The 5,838-nt window shown below is 38.6% G+C and overlaps 1 pseudogene; it reads right to left on the reverse strand.

Annotated features, from left to right (window-relative positions):
• Positions 1 to 242: 242 nt before the first annotated feature.
• On the reverse strand, positions 243 to 1,254 carry LOC114508016 (annotated as a pseudogene).
• Positions 1,255 to 5,838: the final 4,584 nt, after the last annotated feature.

The raw sequence follows: 5,838 nt of genomic DNA on the forward strand, positions 1-5,838 counted from the left end.
AATTCTGGAATTCCCATAATATAAATATTTTTTCTTTTTAATGTGTTCTATAATCCCCATAGGCCTTCTTTGCTCCTTTTTATCCTTTTTGCTCCTTTGGAGAATTTCAAATGTTTTACTGCCAGGGTGTTGTTTATTTATTCTTTATGTTTGAGTCTACTATTGTAAGTCTTTACTGAATTCTTTATTTCAGTTATTGTGTTTTTCAACTATAAGATTTCTGTTGATTTTTTAAAACTTTGAAGAAAAATAAGCCTTTATTTTCTTGTTTCACAAATAAAGCTGACTGAGCTGGTTGCTTTTTGGTGCTTAGTCAAATAAATCAAATCCTGTATCCTCATCTGACTTCTCTGACTCTTCCTTTGGTTCAACTTGGCTGGGGATGCAGCAGCAGCAGGACTGGTAGTGGTGGTAGCCACGGTACAGCAGGCAAAAAAGCAGATGGGTTAGCAAAGAAGGCCTTGACCTTTTCAGCAAGTGGGAAGGTGTAATCAGTCTCCACAGACAAAGCCATGATTCATTTGTACCCAGTGATGATAGAAGATGGTACTGATGCAAAAGTTTGGTAACCAATCTGCAGACAAACACTGGCAACTTTGAGGATGCCCTCCAGGAAGTGGGAATGCTGTTTTCTCTGTAATGTCAAGCACATCTTGGTTGTAGATGCTGCCATTGTCAAACAATTGCTGGATGATCGGTCCAAAGAAGAAGGGAGAGAGATTCAGCATGTTCAGCAGTATGGCCTTGCTGGCTCTCATTTTCTCTCTAATCTTAAGCAGGTACACATCACTCAGAATTTCAATAGTGCTCCCGGAGATTTTCATCGTAATGCGTAAAGCCTGGAAGAAAGAGGTCTTTTCTGGCCCCAGATCAGTGTTCTGGGCTGGTACTGTGACTTCACACATGGCAATGGCATCAGCACAGGTGGCAGCTGGCACCTTCTTGGCCAGCATCATGTCCCTGATCTCAGTGAGGTCCTCCTTGGTGAGCACAAAACCCATATTCTCCCAGATATGAGGCAACAGTTTCTCCAGAGCTGTGTTTTTTCCAGATGCTCTCAGAAGGACTTGCACATTATGGTATAGTTGCCCATTAGCACCACAGCCTTCCCACAAAAGGACATGTGCATCTGCTGCATCTGCTTGGAGCCCACTTTGCTCCCACAATGAAGCATTTTGGATAATCATGTAGAAGCTGGATTATGTTAAGGAAGTAGCTGGACTCCCAGGCCCCCCTGTTTCCCTTGCCTATCATGGTGGTGCCTCAGGGATTACCATGCAGTGTTTAAAGATGTTACTCTCACAAGGGTGCCTGACAAGAGCAGTTTTTTTCTTGATGATTGCTATTCCTTGTTGAACTTTTTATTTTGTTGTTTATGTTTGTGCATTGTTTTCCTAATTTTGTTTGCTTATCTGCATATTCCTGTATATCAATGTGACACATAACATTTTGGTCAACAAAAGACAATATATATGTCTGGTACACCATATAGGCTAGATGTTTAGTAGGCTATAACATCTAGATTTGCATAAGTATACTCTAGGATGTTTACACACATGATACATCAGAATGTGTCCCCATTATTAAATGGTACATGACTGTAGTTCACTAAACATTCTTAAGAGAATTATTCTGAAATTCTGTCTCAAGGTTCATAGGTATTTATTTCTTTAGGGTCATATGGGAGTTTTATTTGGTCCCTTTGGTGGTGTTATAGTTACCTGATTTTTCATGATCCTTGATTTCTTATATTGGTATCCGTATATTTGAGCAATCTTGCTCCTCTTCTCAACTTAAGAAGTTCACTTTGGCCAGGATAGTCTTCACCAGTCAACACAGTTGGGTTTCTGGTTGTGTTTGCTGATTATTTCTGTGAGCCCGTGGGATCTGCTACTATTGTCTATTTTGGGGCAAAGTAACTGTTCATGCTCTGAGGATGGGGATGGGGGTGGGGGAAGAGATGTGCCTCTGGCTGAGAGCAGCTCAGTCAGTCAGGGAACTGGCTTGGTTCCCTACCCAAGTGAGGCTGTAGAGTGGGCTCCCCAGTTTCCTGGTTTCTCTGTTCAAGCTTTTTAGGTGGTTAGGACTGAGAACTATTTAGTAGTAGATGGAACTATGAATTAGCTTCTCTACCCTGGCAGGGTGAGAGAACAGGACCCAGTTTCCTGTGCAGTTTATTATTTGGGGACACAAATCAGCCTAGAGTGTGCACTGAATTCCCACTGGTTTTTCTCTGCAGATGGGGAAGCCATGGTCTGTGCTCTGTTCGAGTGACATTAGAGCTGTTAAATGGGCTATGCAGCTTCCTGTGTACTCTGGTTAGGTCAGATAGGCTAAAGGCCACATTCACCACCAGGTAGATTTACTACCTGGGCACAGTGAGAGAAGCTAGTCTAAAGCCCATAAAGTTCTTTGTTGTCATAACTCAAGCCAATTGGCACCCCACATTCCCTAAACAAACATGGCCAGTGGATTTGCTCTGTAAATATAGTCTCAGCCAATTCACCTCTCAGCTTGAGTGCCTATGGGCTACACAATTTCCACAAGTTGTCTCCAGCCATTCTGGTCAGATAGGGCCTGAAGACACTCTTCACAGCAGGTAGAGTTATGTCTCAACTACCATGTCTGGACAAAAGGAGCAGAAGTTGCTCCAGTCTACTGTCAATATCCCAAAAAGGCTCTCCAGTCAAGAGCATCTGCGAACAACTACCCTTGGCCTTAGCTATGAATTAACCTCCCTATCTGTTTAGTAACAGAGGAATGTTCCACACAATTGCTGGCTTTGTTCTAAGGGTGATCAGTTCTGCCTGTCCCCCTTTTGGCTCCAGTGCTACTGGGCTGCACTGCTTTCAAGAGTCATTGCTGGCCTTTCTGGTCAGATAAAGCCTGCAGACACTTCATAGTGGGTGGGGCTGAGATTCATCTGCTTGCTTGGGCATGAGAAATCTGGATTTAGGGCCAGCAAAACTCCTCATTTGAGGATTCGAAATATATCAGCACCCCACTGAACTCCTTGGTCAGAGTTTCCCTCCTGGACCTAACTTGGTTCTGCAGATGAGCAAAGACACCAGCTGAGATTACTACCTGGGAACTGCACATATGAATGTGGTATACCAATATCTGGTAGCTTGTTGTTGCAAGCCCATCCCTTTTCTCTGTCAATCAGATTTCCAGTGGCTGAGCACAACAGATTTTGCTGGTATGGCTTCATTCCCCTTGGTATGAAACCAGAGTAGGGGCTCCTGCAAAGAAACACAGTGTTGGGAGGAGGTGCTGTTTGTACTTCTGGATTATTTCTCATTGGAGAAACTGAAGGCTCACGGGAGAACTGTCCCCATGATGCTGTGCTGGCCTGAGTAAGTGGCAATGCAATCACTGTGTAACACCTTCCCCTACCCTTCTAATGCAGTCTGTCTTGATTTCTGAGCTATAGTGAGTGCTTCAGTCTCACCCCCACGTTCTACGATCCTCACAGTGAAGTCTTGTTCTGGAATAGATGCTGTGTTTAAAAAAAAAAAAAAAAAAAAAAAAAACTCAACTGAGTAAATTTGGAGATCTAATTGACTTCCTTAAGCTATTCATGAATCAGAAAGCATTTCATCTAGCAACTTAAGGGTACTTCCAGCGGTTGTACAAAATGAAAGATTTTTATAGGAAGAAGGGTGGGGCAAGGGAGATATAAACAAAAGGAATAAAAAGGATTATTTGGGGATCAGAACGTATTTTCTTTGGAGGAAGGGAAGGATTTTTATCATGCATATTGTCTCTTCCATCTGTGGGGCATAGAGGCGGCTCATATGATATATCCCACAAGCACCAGTAAGGTGCTTGACCAGAAAATTCCAGACTGGTTGATTAACATTTTGTGTCTGGGAGAGGTTGAAACTGCAATTTGGTTAGGTATTAAATCTAGGTTTTCCATCATGGGCTTTTGTCATGCGTGATGCCATTTTGGATCTGTGGTTTTCTGTTTAATGGTTATTCTTGTGAGGCAGAGTGAAGTTAGGAACAACGTACAGTGCCATCTGAGTGGGATCATCTTGCCAATCTATGCACTTAAAGTGAAACTGAACCTATATTAAGAAGCATCTAAAACCATGCCTTTCATTGACATTTAGTAAATATTTCTTGAGTGGTGATTAGGTACTCCAAAATTACCTCTGACACAAATAATAATTTTTAAAACATCTTTTACTTGATTAAAATAATGAACAATAAACTTTTCTATGAGCTTAGAGAGACTTCAAGGGGCTTTTTTATTATTTTAATGTAGCTTTAAAATATTTTCATTGACTTAAAATGCTAAAATTACTTTGGATAAATTAAATGTTCTTAAGGGCATGGAAGTGAGAACTCTAGGGTTATGGAAACCATATTATTTCTTAGTAATAGAATTTTGGTACATGCAGGGACCAACTTATGCAAAAGAGTTTATTATGAAAAATTGGGGTAAAGGTAAAATCCAGCAACTACTTAAAATTAATTGAAAGTTCTCATATAGTTTTGTAAATTAATCAAGAATAAGTAAATTAAAAGTGTTGATTTATTTGGGTTTCCCTGTTAGTTTTTAAGATGCTCCCAAAAGGTAATTTAGGAGTCACCTTATTTCTGGAATATTCCAGTCTGGTAAAGTATTATGAGTTAAAGACAAGGAAAGGGCAAAGCTATGGCCATAGTCATGGCCCAATAAAGATAAGTCTACTTGCCTTCAGGGCTCAATTCAGGATCCATCTGTTTAGCCAGATTTTTTTCCTAATTGAGGAGAAGTTAGCTACTGCCTTAATTTCAAAATTGCATCATTTTATTTTGATTTACTTTTACATTCATACTTCCAGTGATGTTTGATATTGATATATTTTTAGAAATAAAAGTATACAATGATTATTATGTTTTTGGCCTTTAAGTAGATTTAATCTTCTTACTGCTAAAAATAATACTGGTGAAAACATGCCAAATTTATTTTAAAACATATATTTTTGTAAATTATTCAATATGAAAATTTCTTGCTACCTCTATAAGACTTTATTCACCAGTTGGTATAAGAAATGTTAATGTGCTAAGCAGAAAGAATAATATCAAGAACCTTGACATTGTGGAACTGATTTCTTTTAAAGAATGAAAGTTATTTAATATTTTTTAAAAAACACTAAATACCTGTCACAGGTTATATTTGATGTGATTAAACCATACACAATAAAGAAAAGGTAAATTTTATTTTAACAAGAACTTTGAAGAGATTTGTGTGCATTTGAGAAACACATTAGGCTTGACTATAAAATAAAATTCTCTTGGTATTATTTTCCTTAAAGAAAAGGGGCCTTTTGTAAAATAACCAAGGTTCCTAGAACTGAAAGAATAATAAAGACACACAAAGAATAATGAATTAGCATAGTCAGAGTAGGTTGTACTTGATTCTAACTCTGAGTTATGAGACAGCCACCCAAACCCAGTTACTGGGATTTGTCATGAGTTATAGACTGGTTTTAGACAGAAATGTAGATTTTACATACTGCTGCAGTGATTTTGGTGAAGATTTTCTGAATCATGAATAGTAGTTGAACCTTCAAATCATTATATACTCTCCTATTGTATATGCCTTATACAAAAACATGGGTGACCTTCCTTACTTGAACTCAGAATAAAAATTTTTTAAAGCAGAAGAATGAACACAAAGTATTTTGAGAATATTCTTCAAGTCTCTGTATTGACTTCTTACATCTATAATAAAATAAAAGCATACTGTAGTTTCTTAGTCATTGTTTCCATTTTGGTTTTTGCAGTATACAAGATGTGAAACTAAAAGGACTTCACATATCTAAATTAATAAAAGAATGAAAT

The sequence above is a fragment of the Phyllostomus discolor genome, chromosome 10 (genome assembly GCF_004126475.2).
Source record: "Phyllostomus discolor isolate MPI-MPIP mPhyDis1 chromosome 10, mPhyDis1.pri.v3, whole genome shotgun sequence".
In the NCBI taxonomy this organism is placed as follows: domain Eukaryota; kingdom Metazoa; phylum Chordata; class Mammalia; order Chiroptera; family Phyllostomidae; genus Phyllostomus; species Phyllostomus discolor.